Source organism: Myodes glareolus, chromosome 10 (assembly GCF_982192425.1).
Source record: "Myodes glareolus chromosome 10, mMyoGla1.1, whole genome shotgun sequence".
NCBI classification, from domain to species: domain Eukaryota; kingdom Metazoa; phylum Chordata; class Mammalia; order Rodentia; family Cricetidae; genus Myodes; species Myodes glareolus.
In genome coordinates this window covers 55,096,346-55,113,815 of record NC_142035.1, presented here as the reverse complement: position 1 = coordinate 55,113,815, position 17,470 = coordinate 55,096,346, and positions in this window count along the sequence as shown.

Here is a 17,470-nt window from a genome sequence, read left to right as displayed (position 1 = left end):
ATCCAGTCTGTTTGGATACTCACCTTCCTGGACCTGGAGGGAGGGGGGAGGAACTTGAACTTCCCACAGGGCAGGAAACCCCGACTGCCCTTAGGGACATAGAGGGAGGAGGAGAGGGAGTGGGGGGAGTGGGAGGGTGTTGGGAGGAGGGGCGGAAATGGAAACTTTTATAATTTAATAAAATTACTTTCTAAAAAAAAATGTGAGAGTTAGCTAGTAAGAGGCTAGAGATAATGGGCCAATCAGCTTTATAACTTACGGAGTCCTCTGTGTTATTTTCTTTGGGGCTAAACAGTTGGGGGGACTGGGCAGGAGAGAAAACACAAACAAGCAAGACCGTTTCATGTTACATCAGCAAATCCCAAAGTAGGGAAAACACACACAAAATAACATCAACAATAAAAACTAAAAATAACAGTTGATAACAATCACTGGTCATTAATATTTCTTAACATAAATTCACTCAACTCACTTATAAAGAAACACAGGCTAACACATTGGATACAAAACCAGAATCCATTCTTCTGCTGCATACAAGAAACACACTGAAACCTCAAAGACAGACATTGCCTCCTAATAAATGGTTGGGAAAATTTTTTCCAATCAAATGGACCTAAGAAATAAGCTGGTGTAGCTATCCCAAGATCTAACAAAATAGACTTCAAACTAAAATCAATCAAAAGAGACAAAGAAGGACATTTCATCTTAGTCACAGAAAAAAAATCCATCAAGAAGAAATCTCAATACTGAACGTCTATGCCCCAAACACAAGAGTACCCTCATATGTGAAATAAACACTTCTAAAGTTTAATCACACATTAAACCACACACACTAATAGTAGGAGACTTCAACACTCCATTCTCACCACTGGACTTGTCTGTAAGACAAAAAATTAAGAGAAATAAGGGAACTAACAAATGTTATGACTCAAATGGACTTGACAGACGTCTAAAGAATATTTCAGCCAAACATAAAAGAATATTCCTTCTTCAGATCACCTCATGAAGCTTTCTCAAAAACTGACCATATAATAGGTAACAAAACAAACATCAACAGATACAAAAAAATGGAATAACCCCTGTATCTCATAAATACTTTCAGAAATATAGCAGGGTACAAGATTAACTCCAATCAGTAGCCCTCATGTACATTGAAGATAAATGGACTGAGGGGAAAAATCCAGAGAAACATAACTCTTCATAATACCCACAAACAGCATGAAATATTGTAAACAAATAATCGAAAGACCTGTAAGATAAGAACTTTAATCTTTGAAGAAAGAAATTGAAGAAGACACCAGAAAATGAAAAGATTTCCCATGCTCTTTGGTAGGTAGAATTAACATAGTAAAAATGGCAATCTTACTAAAAGCAACCTACAGATTCAATACAATGCCTATCAAAATCTCAGCAAAATTCTTCACAGACCTTGAAAGAATGGTACTAAACATCATATGGAAAAGCAAAAATCCCAGGATAGCTGAAACAAACCTGTACAATAAATGAACTTCTGGAGGCATCACAATCCCTGACTTCAAACTCTACTATAGAGCTACAGTACTGAAAACAACCTGGTTTGGGCATAAAAAATAGACAGGAGGACCATTGGAACCGAGTAGAAGACACAAATACTAATCCACACACTTATGAACACCTGATTTTTGACAAAGAAGCAAAAAATATCACTAATTATCAAAAGTCATAGACAGTTCAATAGAGCCTTTTCTTTGACATGTTTCTTCTAAAAATTCCTAGAGGATTCATGCTTTTCATATTTGTTGCAAGGAGGGGGCCACTTGTTTGTTCCAGCCGCCCGGCTAGCTAAGCCCCAAAATAATCACATAGAAATTATATTAATTAAAACACTGCTTGGTCATTAACTGTAACTTCTTATGGGCTAACTCTTACATATTAGTTTAACCTACCTCAGTTAATCTGTGTATCATAATGTGGCAGTGGCTTACTGGAGATTCTAACTGGCATCAATCTCTGGCAGAGGATCCATGGCTTCTCCGACTCTGCCCTTTTTTTCTTCCGTAATTCAGTTCTGTTTTCCCCACCTACCTAAGTTCTGCCCTATCAAAAATCCAAGGCAATTTCTTTATTTATTAACCAATGAAAGCAACACATAAACAGAAGGACCTCTTACATCACATATAACCATTGATTGCTTGAGTCTCAATACAAGATCAAGATGACTGGCCTTGAAAATAAGTCTGTTTTTGCCTTCCAATTCCACTTGTCTTCAAATCTCATCACCAATGACTCTCTTTTCTCATGTATTTCTCTATTCTCTATCATCAAGTATAATTTCAAAGAACGTAAGAGGAACTGTGAGTATTTTTTTTTCATTTTTTTTAAATATATATGTGTGTGTGTGTGTGTGTGTAAAACTTGTAATAACTACAAAATTCCATTTATTATATAAGTTGATAACTAGTCTAGACCAATACAGCTTTGTTAATTAGCTTGAAAAATTTTGCAAATTTTTAAAAATATAGCAAAGGGCTGGAGACATGGCAGAGAAGTTATACGTTTGCTGCCCTTACAGGAAACCCAAGTTCGGTCCTCAGCATCCGTGTTAGGCAGCACACAATCTCCTGTAACTCCAGCTCCAGGGGATCCAGTGCCTTTTGCTGGCCTCATTGAACACTTGCTCTCAAGTAGCACATGTGGGTGTTTGTGTGCAATTGTGCAAGTGCATATGTGCACACACACATTTAACAAGAGTATATATTTATATAGCGTGCACACACAAACATACACATATAACAATAATATACATATACATTATAGAAAATATGGATATCTTATATCCACTTTTTACTTTAGAATAGTGTATTGCAATGGAAAGTACTCATAGTTAAAATCAATATATATATATATATATTTGAGTGTGTAACATATGTTTGACTATATATATATACATGAATAAGTGTTTAATCTTAGCTTTTTATGTGGAATTTAACCTAGGGATTTGTACATGGTAAGTAAGCACTACTCTGTGATTGTATATTCACAGACTTCTTTTCCCTTTTTAATATGATACAAAGTCTTGATAAGTTACCTACTTGAGCCTTGAACTTACATTCTCCTAGTCCTACAGTAGCTGAGATCATAGGCTTGTAACACAGACCCATCTATATAGGTTTAAAAGCATGAAAAATAACGGATTACAATAACTTTAACTTTTTCTCACTTTATAAAAGAAGTACCCTATTGCTGAGGGTGACAGTCCCTTTGGTTTGTTCTTTTTAAATATTTATATTATCTTATTAGAAATAAATTTTAATATAATATATTCTGATCAAAATTTAACCTCCCCCAACTTTTCTTAGAGCCTCCCCACCCTAATAAATTTAATGGCAACATATTATAAATGTATTAAAAACACACTCAAGGTTTTTTTAAATGGGGGAGTTTTGAAATTCAAAGGAATGTCCACTTTTAGAGATTTAAAATTCAAAATTTTTGAAAAATTCAATGGCAACTTTATATTAAGAATTTCAATTGGATTGCTACTTTGCGCATGGAGATGCTTTTAAGTTCCCAGTATTTTCTCAGCCCTCATGTACTAAGTGATTATGGTTGAACTCCTACTAACAAAACATGGTAAACACATGCCTATCATTATTTGTTGCCTATGAAATTTTTTCTTCTAAAGCTCAATGTAACAGTAAATTAGACAAGGCTGGTACATCATTCAAATATGACATTCCATTTTTTATTAATTCCTAGGAGCAGGAATTATGCAGGCCAATACTTCATTGGATTTAGAAGTCTGAACTCTGATGATCTGGGAAAAAAATGATTTATTGTACAAATTCACATCATTCTGAGAATGTGGGGCTGTATACCTGGGCAGAAAGATTGAAGTTAGGGTGATAGTATTCAACAGAGTTTCCCATGTGTTTAAAACTGCAATATAAGGGAAATAAACACTGTGAACAATTCTTCCTGGGAAATGATAAGGGGACTTGATTCCATATACAGCACTTTTCTTGAAGCAGAATTTAAAAGTCCTGAGACAGACAAAAAAGGGAGAGATGTGGAGGGAATATAAACAAGGCAATACCTGGCTTTATAAAATATCTCTATGAGGGAAAATACAGTGCTATGTCCAAAAATAGAGGCTAAGGACCATCTATGCATGGCTGCCCCTCCTGTTTCCCAAGAGAAAGACTGACATGCCAGAAAGCTGACAATAGATGTGCTGCACAACTCTGCACTTTTGTCTTGAAGTTAACACTTTAGATAAATGGAAATCCCAGTTTTATAAAAGCCATTGCCCAAAGCAGAATTCAAAAGATCATTGCTTCCTGTTCCTCTGCTGACCCCTCTGTTGGTTTTAAATACTTCTACTGTGTTTTCTACCATTTTCCTTTATGACTAAGAATACTTAATAGGTTACAACTTCAGAGCCCCTGATGACAATTATAAGGTGTCAATAGCAAAAGTTTGATGGGGCTTTATTGTAAATAAAAGCAACTGTGATCATAAGGAAGGAAGATAAAATATATCTGGAGCACTCATGGGGTATATCATATTGAAGTCTTCTTCCTGTTTTAGCCTTGACAATGTAAGTAGGGCCTACGATGATATCTTGAATGCAAACTGCACTTGAATGGAATATAAATCTCTCACACCTTGCCCCCAAGGACATAGAAAGGTCAACTGGTACTGGACAGAGTCTCAGTCATTTTCCAGCTCTCAGGTTTCTGAACATGTAAGGTCGTGAGTGAGTCAGTTACTATCAAGCCTGTTTTTCTCTACACCTAAACATTTGGAAACTGAAGCATGTAAAGATAACACTGTCTTGGTGTTTTATTTTCCTTTAATTCTCGTTGGAATTTTACCACGAAGATACTCTCTCCAACTCCTATGAGTTTGAGACTTTGCAGAAACACAGATGTCAAGGCAACTAGTTAGATTATGGTTTAGTCAAGAGCCTTCAAGATTGTGTGTTCACATATGTGCATGTGTGTGCACATGCATGCCTATTTATCTAATGAAACATGGCTGAAACATGGACTGCTTTTAAGAATTTTATTTCATTGATATCATTTGTACCCAATCTCAGCAAAAACACTTCTGTCCACCCTAGTGTGGCTTGCAATATTATCACACTTAATAAGTTCTAACACTTTCTCATGACTTAGGAATCTTTCAACGCATTTCCACACTGTCTTACTTAAGATTTGTAACAGCCCATGAATGGGATGCTATTCTTAGCAATCCAATTTCACAGACGAGGAATGGAAGCATAGCGAACTTCAATGATATACTCTAAGTCCCAAAGCTAGTGTGTAGGTGAAATTAAAATTTGAATTCAGCCATGATTGTTACCACTCTAACATTCTGTCTCTCTAATCCTTCAGTGCTCCAGTATCTAGATTTTCAGAGCAGTTCTTTGCCTGGCATTTCTTCCCTCCCTCCTGCATCCCTATTTTTTTCCTGCCTTCCATCCTTTTATCTCTCCTCTCTCTTTTTCCTCTATTTCTTATTTCTTTCCCTTTGTTCTGTCCTTCTTCCTTCCCCACTATTCATAAACATACATATTTTTATAAATGCATATATGTGTATATATATGTGTGCTAATATATAATAACTGGCAAAGGATTTCCCTTTTTAAAAAAGAGAAAGTTTTATGTGGTTATGGAGTTACCTGGTCAGTTTCTGCAATACCTAAGGGTGTAAAAATTGTTTTTCATAAAAAAGGGGGAAATATTTAATTATCTTTAGGAATTTTGTTATCAAGTAAGAAAAGAAGATTGACAAGAGAAAAGGAAGCTTGGGATGTGAACCAGTAAGGCTAGGAACTATCCAAGTTTCATATTATCAATGCCATGACAGACGCCTTTCAAAATGTGAACATGATATTTACAAGTGAAGTCCTCTGAAGCCCAAGCAAGTCAATGTGTGTGAAGTTGACGACCTAGAATTTACTTAGTCTCCAGGAATGGGTGTCTCAGCTGTCTCAGCCTGTAAGAGGCCTGGAGAGCCAATCGCTTTCAATGAACAATAGAAATCTGGTAACATGGGTTAGGATATTAGAGAAGGAGTCATCAATACCGGCAGCAGAAATATCTCTTGTGCCTTGCTGTTCTTATTACTGCTGCTACCAGTAGGTGCTACCTACATTTGGGCTGGGTATTTTCACATCAGTCAAAACATCGAAACAATTCCCTATTTGAGGGTCTCTGCTCAGGTTATTCTAATGTATGGCACCTTGAACTTTACTATCAATTATAATAGATACCTTCTACAAATTTCATGATTGAGACCCACAACTGAGTTACAAAAGAGCAAATCACAAAACCATCTCTTAATGTTTTAAGTATTCTCAGAAATTTTGTTGGGTTCAGCCGTAGTTGTTCTCAAGGTCATGTAGTCCAATGCTGTGGTTCCACACCGTGCCTTAGACCATCCTGAAGGGGCAGTTAACCTCCTCCTTGGAAAACCTAAGACTTTGAAGCAAGTTCTGAGTTTGTGTTCTGTCACAACCATTTATCCAACTGAGATTTTAGGATGCCATGGAACTGTATGTTAAATTTTCCAAGCTGAGATTTACCATAGTAGCAGACATAAGTCTGGAAGAAACACTAGCCATCAGTTGTCACAGTGGTGACCCTTTGGTTCCCAATCTTCAAACAGAAACAAAGTGCATGTCATTCTAGATACTTAAAGGCCAAAGAACATACGGCACAGTGTGACAAATCAGCACACAATGAATACCACTGAATTTAGATTCTCACATGAGCCTTCTGGAAAGCCTTGAGAGCTAGGTAATTTGGCTAGCACAGCACTTTTTTTTTTTTGATGGTTATGGGAAGGCTTCACGATCTGAAATTCTTTTAACTTAAATTGCACTTCAAAGTTTCATTCATATCCAGTAAAAATGATACAGCCAAATTTTCAAAAAGGAATGAATTATTCATTAATTCAGATAATGGCATTAGAGCTCAACCAAGAAGCTATAATATTAACATAAAGATTTCCTTGTGCCACATTAATTGTTAAAATTCAAAACAAACAGAAAAGAGATAGAGTCAGAGATCTTTTCTGTTAAATAAACTGAAATCTTTTATGGGAACCTTTATAAGAGACTTTTAGTCATGTCACCCAGGGGTTATAAACTTCTTGTTCCTAGCTATTAATGATATTGCAAGAAGTAGAGTTTTCTACAACCATAGCAATTGCTTGGGGATTGAGGGTTTTTAATGGTATTGTGAAAGTTGTTCCAATGGAATATTTGTTGAAAACAAATTCGTGTATTTATATAGATCATTTAATACAAGGAAATTGTGTCGTCATGGGAATAGATGCTTCTATTCTCAGTACTTTCTGGAACGTTACTAAAACATGATCCTTGAAAGTTGCTGATTTGTAAGTGATGGCTTATATACACATTGATTGAACTTTATAGAGGAAATGATATTAAATAGTGATTTGCTCAATAAATATGCCCTGACCAAAGAATACAAAATGCATCACCGATCCTAAGATCCTGATTTAATACTTAATCAGTGTCAAGTAAAACTAACTAGACAGTGTTAGATAAATATTGTCTAAAGAAATCACAATTGATTTGGTGGAAAGAACAATAAAAAGAAAATTATTCCTGGAGGAGAACAACATCGTGGCTTAGACATGAAACACCTGGATGCCAGAACAATGGGTAAGGGAAGATATAGGAGAATTGCTAAGAGACAGAGAGAACATGCCATTGCCAAACAGGCTTGGAAGGGCAAAGTTCACTTCTTACTACTTAATTTTGGAAGCAGCATCCTATTTTACACCCTGCTTTAATTTTGAGAAGTGTGCTAACAAAGTCTTCACTCTGGGGCAACAGGTTCACTGAGCTGAAAATGTGGGGAGATGGGGACCATCAGGGTCCTACATAGGGAGTGCTTTGAAGTCGGAAGTTGTTCCTTTGATCCCAGCCTCTCAGATGTGAAATAATCACAAAGAAATCATATTATTTGCAATACTGTTTGGTCTATAACTTAAGAGGTTTTTTTGATAGCTCTTTCACGCTAAATTAATCCATCTCCATTCATCTGTGCATCACCACGAGGTTTTGACCACCGACAAAGTTTCAGTGGGCAGAGTTCTCTGTCTCCAGTGGAGGCTACATGGTTTCTTCCTGGTTCCACCTACTCTCTATATCTCTGTTCTGATTTCCCGCCTGGCTTTACTCTGTTAAGTCATCGGCCAAAAGCAGCTTCATTCATCAACAAATAAAACCAACACATATACAGAAAGATTTCCCACACCAGTACATCACACATTCATTTTATTAGTTAGCATTTTGCTACGTCAGATCTTCTCATTTACCAGGGCAAGGTAAAAGAGGAGGTAATGTAAGTAATTTGATGGCTTCTAAAAATCCCAAATTAATCAGTCAAGACAAAAAAAAAAAGCCTGGCTCTTGTGAAGTGTTCTGGAAAATCCTATTTTTATGAGATGCTTCACTGTAACCTCAGAAGTGGTTTAAACATAAAGGGAATAGTGGGGCACAAGTGATTTGAGGAATGGAAATTTTTTGAAATTTGAGAAAAATGAGTGACACCTATAATCAGAGATGGAAGGGGATTTAAATTCAGAAGGAAAAGGGGACAAGGGTAAATTAACAGAAAGAATGTCTGAAAAGACTGCAATGAATAATACTATTAATTATCTACCTGAAGATGCTGATAATCCATGTAAGACTGTGTATAATTATGCACACATATGGAAAATAAAAGTTCCCATTGTGGTTGACAATGTTTTCTCTAAGAGCCAGACACCATCCAACACAACTCCAGTACAAGACATAAGGAACCGTCTTTTGGGTTTTGGTCAACATCGTCCAGGAGACTCCCAAAGTATTATAGCTTCTTGCTATTGCTTTTAGTTGCCCTCTATTGGCAGGAGGTTAAGACCCTATAGTTGAAGACACTATGCATATAAGCACAATATGTATATGCCTACGGGCTGGAACGGACCTGAGTGCTTCTTCTCTGAGGAAAATCTTTCATGATACCAGAAGACCCCATGCAAGCTGTCAAAGAAGGAAACTACCAAAAGCGCTACCTAGCTATGACGTCTATGAACGACATCACCAACTAGCAAGTCATGATAGCCCTAAGAGTAGAATAGTGACACACATATCTTAGTGGTCGTAACCAACAGCTTTCTATGGATATTTCGTTTGTGCTGTGACTAATAAAGCTTGCCTCAATTCAGACTGCAGAGCTAGCCACACTAGTTAGTCTCAGAAGTCAGGCAGTGGTGGCATCTACATTTAATCCTAGCACTCGGGAGACAGGTAGACAAATGTCTGCCAGTTGAAGGCTACCCTGGGATACACGAAATTCATCCAGTCTAAAATAGAAACAAAGCCAAGCCATGGTGGCTCATGCCTTTAATCCTAGCACTTTTGAGTCATATACCTTTAATTACAGTACTAGGGAGGTACAGACAGGAAGGGACATGGCTGTATGGAGAGAGAAATGTAAGGTGGGAAGAGATGGGAGCTTATTGCATTCAGTCTGAGGATTTCTAGACACAGGATCACGTATTTGGGCTGAGGATAGTAGAGGTCAAAACTAGTGGCTGACTGCTCTGCTTCTCTGATCTTTCAGCATTTGCCTCTAATTCTGACTCAGGGCTTTTATCATTAAGACCAATTAGAATTTGCACTACAGCTTTCTAATTGAACTTAAGATCTGCTCAACAAGAAGGTAACCATACCTGATACTGGAAATACAGCCAACTATGCAAGGCTAATAAAGTCATGGATCTTTGAGGAGGGTCTACATCTATCACTCAACCAAAGTAGCAAAATCTTTAATTACATTCTAAATATTTGTGCTATATCCATAGATAAGTGTTTTATTACCCTTTGTCATGGAAGCTCTTCTCAGCAAAATATGGAAACCCTTAAATAAAACCACAATACATTAAAATACATAGGTGTGTAGTTCAGTCCCGATGGATGCATTTACAAAACAACTCCTGCACCTAAATCTCAGGAAACTTTGCAGAAGAGTGGGCAGAAAGAATATGAGTCACAGAATCAGGGAGTTCACTGTAAGCGTGTGTCTTCTAGTAAGTCAGAAACTACACTTATGAAGTCTCACCAATATCACTGTCTAAATATGAACTGAACAAAACAAGAATAGTACCATTAGACATGCCAAAGTGGACAACGGAAAGGCCATGAGGCCACAGTCCTAAACCAAGAACTACAGACAAGTAAGAAATGCCCAAAGTATAATAAACAGTCATCGACTAGGGAAGAGCATATTAACTGATTATCTAATAATGCATGGTTATTCCTAAAATATATACTACATAGACTGAGCTGGTTGTATTTATGTATTGAGATACACACATACACACACACACACACACACACACACACACACACACACACACATATATATATATATAACATATTTGTATTATATGTTTTTGTATATAACAGCATTTAATGAGAAAAGCAACTATGAATTGGAAAAACGCAAGGAGGGGCATAAGAGAGCTTTTTAAAGGGAGACATTATATAATTATATTTAATCTCAAAAAGAAAATAACTAAAACAATCTTCAAGAAAAGCAATGATATTTTTTAAATCTTTGAAGCTGAAAGGAAAAAGGAAACACAAGGCTATAAACTATACTCTGCTGTCTAGCTTTAACAATTCATTGGAAGATTTTCCTCCCATCCTGAAGTTATTTATTTTATTATAGAAAATTGCTCATCTCTATGAAAGAGCTGTGTGATGAGTATAAAGGGTCAGCGTATGTTTGGATTCTGGTAACTGTATTTCTGGATCTGGCTATAACTCTTACCTGCTGAGTGTTATCACCTGGAACAAATTGCTTATCATTTTAGTATTCACTTGTTTTTCAAATGTACAATGGATGGAACAAGGCAGAGGGATTAGGTGTCTAAATGCAGTTGGACAGCACAAAAGCTGTAGGATCTCAGAGGAGCAGAAGGTGAGACTGCTGCTGAGATTAATGAGCAGGAGAAGCATAAAAATGGTGGACCCCACATGCTCCAGGAACTGGGGTACAGAGCCAACTAAATATTAGAAAAAGTGACTGATGGCCTTTCCAAGGCTGAGTGGTGTGGTTTGTCATGATACCAGAGAGAACCAATTCCTCATGTCTTTTGTAATCTTGGTTGAGAGTGAGAATGCTGATTTGTAAATGATATGGTTGTTTAGAATTAGCTTGGTTTCAAACAGAAAATTGGAGATCAAGGAAACATGATAATTTAGGGTTAATGACTAAGAAAATGTCCCTTGAGCAAGATCTTTATAATTGTTTGCAAAGAGATCTTTCTAAAGCTACTAAGAGGCACTGTTGTCTGAGTTCTTTCAGAAAATACTCTGTGTGTGCCCAGACATCTGCTCTGTCTCCCCATTTATGGTTCTAACACATGGTGAAGTACTTAGATTACACTGATTTCAATAATCTAAGAAACTGAAAAATCACTCGACTAAATTAAGTCACAGGCTAAATCAGAAGTTTCATTGTCAGTGCATTATACACCCACATGATGGATTCACTGTAAGCAACAATATCCTAGTCAACATATAAAAGCTATTCACCTTCTAAGAATAATCCTTTATGCTGTCTAAGAAAAACATATCTGATTAAAAATACTGAGAACCTCCAATAGGTAGTTTAATATCTGTCTTTAATTTTTTTAATTTTTAGGGAATTTTATACAGTGTAGTTTTCTAATATTTACCCTTTCCTCTAACTCTTCCTAAATCCACACCCTCTTCTATACCAATCCAATTTTATGCCCAAATTTTGTTCTTAGTGCCCATCTGGTCCAATTTGTGCCTCCCATATATCCCTGGACATGTGACAATCCACTGGAGCTTGGTCCTTCTACTAGAGACTCTTAAGGGAAACAAGCTCCCCCTCTTCTAGAAACCATTTTTAACTATACATCTAATAGGGATTAAGAATATCTAGACTTGTCACCAGTTTGATTGCAGGAGAAGGCAGTTTAGGAACCCTCTCCACTATTGCTAGGTGCCTTAGCTGGGGTCATCCTTATGGATTCCTGGGAGTTTTCTCAGCATCAGGTTTCTCCCTAATCCCAAAATGTATCACCCCATCACCATCTCTCATTATCACCTCCCCCCCTCTTGCACCCAGTCTGCCCAACCTATTCCTTACATTTTATGTTTTCATTCCCCAAGTCCCCCAACCCTTGCCCCAAGTTAACCCAAGAGATCTCTTATATTTCCCCTTCCCAGGGAAAACCATGCTTCCCTCTTGGGGCTTTCCCTGTTACCTAGCCTCTCTGGGGTTGTGGATTGTAGCCTTGTTATCATTTACTTACACATAATATCCATGTAGGAGTGAGATTATACCATGTTTGTTCGATTCTGGGTTACCACACTCAGAATGACTTTTTACTAGTTCCATCCATTTGTCTGCACATTCTTGCAATCCATAAGCTTAGGAAGTGTTTCCATGATCTATACACTTTCTTCTTTGTTTTAAAGCTATTGTCTCTAAATATTTCCCATTTCCTTGGTCAGGTTTATTCTAAGATATTTTATATTCCTGAGGCAATTGTGAATGTAATTGATTTCACAATGTTTTTCTCAACACAGTTATTATTAGTATGCAGTGAATACTGCAGATTTTTGTGTTAAGTTTGTATCCTGCCACTTCACTGAAACTTCCTATCAGATATAAGAGTTTTCTGATAGAGTCTTCATTTTTTTCTTAGTGCATAATCAAGTCTTCAGATAAGAATATTTGACTTCTCATTCATTTCCCATCTATACCTTTTTTATTTACTTCTACTATCTTTATTGCTCTCATTAATCTCTGAATCTCTGGAATGAACTCAATTTGAATCAAAGAAACTCAAAGAAAAGTTAGTTTAGTTTTCAGTTGTCAGTTGTCAAAATTTGAATTCCACTATTTCAAACCCTTTTATTTATTCTTTTCTTTTGAGAAATATGTTTTTCCAAAAAGCTTGTATTTATTTTTGTTTTGTTTCTCCCCTTACAGCTCTCAATATGTTTTCTTTGCTATGTCTATTTATTGTTTTAGTTACAAAATGATATGGTAAGATCATCTCCTGGCTTGGTCATTTCAATGTTGTAAATGCCTCCTCAGCTTGGCCTGGAACATCTTTCCTACGTTTGGGAAATTTTCTATTTCGATGTTACTGAAATTTTTTTCTGTGATTGTGGTATGTAGTTCTCCATCTTTATCCATGATTCACATATTTGGGGGTTTTCGTATGTCCCAGATAGCACAAATTTCTATTTGTACCTTGTAATTAGTTTCCTTTGTCCCCTTCTATACATTCAAATTCTCCTGTCTGTCTTCAGATCTGGTAGTCTGTCTCTCACTTTATCCATCCTATTAAGAAACATTTTGCTATGTGCTTCTGGTAATACGGTCAAAGAACCCCACCACCACCACCACACACACATACACTGGCTTCTCTGTATTCTGGTTACTGCTATGGCTGAAGACAGCCACCCCTCAAGAAAAAGCTGAATTGCTGTTCAGATTTTCTTGTGCAGCTCAGGTAATATTTGCACGTATCATTGCCATCCATTCCAGTGTAGTAAAGTAACAGCCCTTGAATGAATCACTAAAAACTTTCCATCTTTAATCTAGTGAATGCTGTAGCATCTTAGTAACAATGCAATCAATACCAAATAAATGATATTAGGAAACCACAGAAGCAAAAATGTCATCTCATAATTTTGTAAAGTAATAACAGTGCTGCTGTCTTCTCCCAGGAAGGATGGGAATGGATGATTTAAAAATAATGGAAAATAGCAATAAAACAATTACAGCATTTAAAGAAAAATATTTGGAATATGGACACCATGAGGATACTTTACCACCTGGACAACGACCAAGTGTATCTGCAAACCTTCTGTTATTCTAATTTTTTTATTATTAAAATATTTTATTTCTTTTATCAATTTTTAAAATTTATTTTGCATAATAACTACACAGTTTCTCCTCCCTCCCTTCCTTCTACTCCATACCCCGACTCCTGTCTACCCTTCTTCCCATCTACTTGTCCTCCTTCTCCTTTAAGAAAGGAGCAGGCCTCCCATGGAAGTCAACAAAGCAACACACCAAGTTGAGGCAGAACTAAGCTCCTCCACTTGTATCAAGGCTGGGAAACTCTAGCCAGCATAGGTTCCTGATAGCAAGCTCATGTGTCAGGAACAGGTCCTAATCCCAGCACCAGGAGGTGATGGGTGAGTCCACTCTGTGTTTCTTGTATTGGTTAATGAATAAAGAAACTACCTTGACCTGACAGGGCAGAACTTATGTAGGAGGAGAGGACAGAACTGAATTCTGGGAGGAAGAAAACAGAGTTAGAGAGATGCCATGGATCTGAGAGAGAGAGAGATGCTGGGAATTTTACCTGGCAGGCCACTGCCATGTGGCGATACACAGATTAATAGAAATGGGTTAAATTAAGATATAATAATTAGCCAATAAAAAACTAAAGCTAATAGGCCAAGCAGTGATTTAATTAATACAGCTTCTGTGTGGCTATTTTGAGGCTAAACTTGTCGGGCGGCTGGGACAAACAAGCGGGCCCTCCTTGTAACAGTTGGCATTCCAACATGATTAACTAACTCCACATAAAACCTGAGAGGGCTTGAGAAGAAATTCTAGATAAAAAAAAATACAGAGTTTAAAACAGCTTTTTGCTTATTGCTGGCAGCATGCTGCAGCTCCTTTAAGAGAGAATTTCCTGATTCAGCCATAGCAGGATAAAAGCCATGCGGTTTTAAAATGCAGTTACCTGGTGGGCCTTGCTGCCAGCGTGAAGTTTGTCTATGAAGCATTTTAATGGCATTTTGTGGGCCCTGGTGTTTGTATGCCCACTTGGGGTCGGGAGGAAAGCCCATGCTCGGTGCTCCCCACCAGGGCAGGTGGCAGGATCAGGTCTACTTGGCATGCACATGCAGTGTGCTGAATGGCAGATTTAACTTTTACTCAGAATAAAGGTGGGGGGGTTATATGCTGCAAAGTGCTATCCAGAGTTTAGATGTTAAGGATGGTTCCCACCAGGAAGTCCTAGAGCTGAGGTGAACTACCTCTACCATATTTAAAGCCTGAGAAAGGTAAGAGGCAGAGCCAAGACCCAGGGGCACTAAGACTAAGCTGCTTAACATTTTAAGAAATGCTTCTGATCAAAAAAGAATTACAGACACACAGTAGGGCAGATTCACACATAAAAGACCTATAAATGGGTCATAGTGTTGGATAAATATACATAGACTTGGAAGAGAGAAGAAAAAGAGTATAGAGAGTCTTAAAGTTAATGCTTTTTTTTAAAAAAAAAGGGTAAAGTCTTTAAAGAGACAGAGTAAAGACAGTCATAGATTAAAAGGTGTAAAGAAAAATAAGCCACGTAAAATGGAAAATTCACAGAGAGTCTGGATTATGTATATTGTGTTTTCTTTGAATTTTTTGACTGAAGGAGCTAAGTACAGAGACACATTACATTGTATGGACTGCTAAGCTAAACCAGCATATGTTTTCTAAAGGTATCTTGATTACAAAATTTGATTCTAAGGATATGTTGCTTTGGAAAAGAGGTTTTTCTTTTGTTTTCACAGAAGATGAGAACCTGTGAAATTCTTTAAGGCAAATATGTTTTTCAGATCATGCCCCCCTGAAAGGTTGCTGTGAACACTCTCAAAAAATTACTTTGCCCAGCTGCTGACTGAGATGAACCTAGCACACAGAATACACCATGAAAGGCCTGACTAACAGAGCACCCAATGGCAGGAAGCAGTATGGACAAAACTACACCCACATTCTCAAATATTTTTTGTAAATATTTGTTTTCATTTAAAGGGAGATATGCTATAGAGATTTGCATTGGTATGGCTCTTGGTTTATTGATACAAATTTAAGGTCAATTTTGTTATATGTATATTTCTGCTCTTGATTAAGGTATTGTGTTTGTGTAGCTCATTTAAAAAATGCAATGCATAATTAAGAAATATAAGTTAATAGATAGTCATCTATAGTAGTCAAGTTTGTAGTCAAGTTAGTTAGATTTTCTAGATGTACAGAGGTATATTTCAGTTAGATAGGTATTCTTCAAATCTTTCATAGTCCTTAGAATATGGCATTTAAAATGTTTAAGAAATTAAGACTTTCCATGAGGCACATCTGTTCCTGGCAGCACCAAGCTACTTCAAGAGAATGATGGGCATCAAAGAGGCTCCTTATGGAATTTGCTAGCCATTTGGGCATGAAACTGCTCTTGTTTAAACTGCTTGACTGGACTTGCAGAACTTACATAGAAATGACTGTTGAACTTGCCTAATGATGAGACAATCCTTTAGAGTTCCTGCTTCATGAAAGAGTCTGTGAGAGAGTCTTCAGGATACAGAAGAAAGTGACTGACAAACTATCAATATAGGTGGAACTGTCTTTGAAATTTCCTGCTTCACAGAAAAGTCTGCTGGATATTACGGACCTGTAGGCTGAAGATGTATGTCCCAATGGTACAGAAAAACTTAGGGTGACTGTCCAGGCAGCAAAATGTCTCTGTCAATTCTAGAGTTTTGGAAGTTGCTTACAATGTACTTCCTGTTTACTTAGGTAATATTATATATATATATATGTATATATATATATATATATATATATATATATATATATATCCTTCTGGAGTCTTTGATGGAGTTGAAGAATAGATAGATACAGTTTTCCTTAGTTATGATAAAAGATAAAGTAGATATAAATATTGTAAGTGTAATTCTTGCTAGAATTTTACTACATTAAAACCTTCCTTTTTATTCAAACAGAAAAGGGGAGGTGATGTGGGAGTCCCCTCTGTGTCTTGCTTATATTGGTTAATGAATAAAGAAACTGCCTTGGCCTGGTAGGGCAGAACTTAGGTAGGCAGAGAGGACAGACCTGAATTCTTGGAGGAAGAAAGCAGAATCAGAGAGATGCCATGGATCTGCCAGAGACAGACATTGGGAATTTGACCTGGTAAGCCACTGCCACATGGTGATACACAGATTAATAGGAATGGGTTAAATTAAGATATAAGAAATAGCCAATGAGAAACTAGAGTTAATGGGCCAAGCAGTGATTTAATTAATACAGTTTCTGCATAGTTATTTTAGGGCTAAGCTAGCCGGGCAGCTGGAACAAACAGGAGGGCTCTCCTTGCAACAAGGAAGCCCACAAACATGCCAAGCTACATAACTGTCACACCCAAACAGAGGGCATAGGTTGGTGCCATGCAGATTAACTAGCTGTAGATACATCCATGAGCTCCCATGAATTTGGGTCTACTGTTTCTGTTATGACCATTACCCCATGGTTCATTCAGTCCCTCCTTACTTTCTGTAATAAGAGTCCCTGAGCTGGGCCCAGTGTTTGACTGTGGATCTCTGTATCTGCTTCCATCAGTTACTGGGTGAATGCTC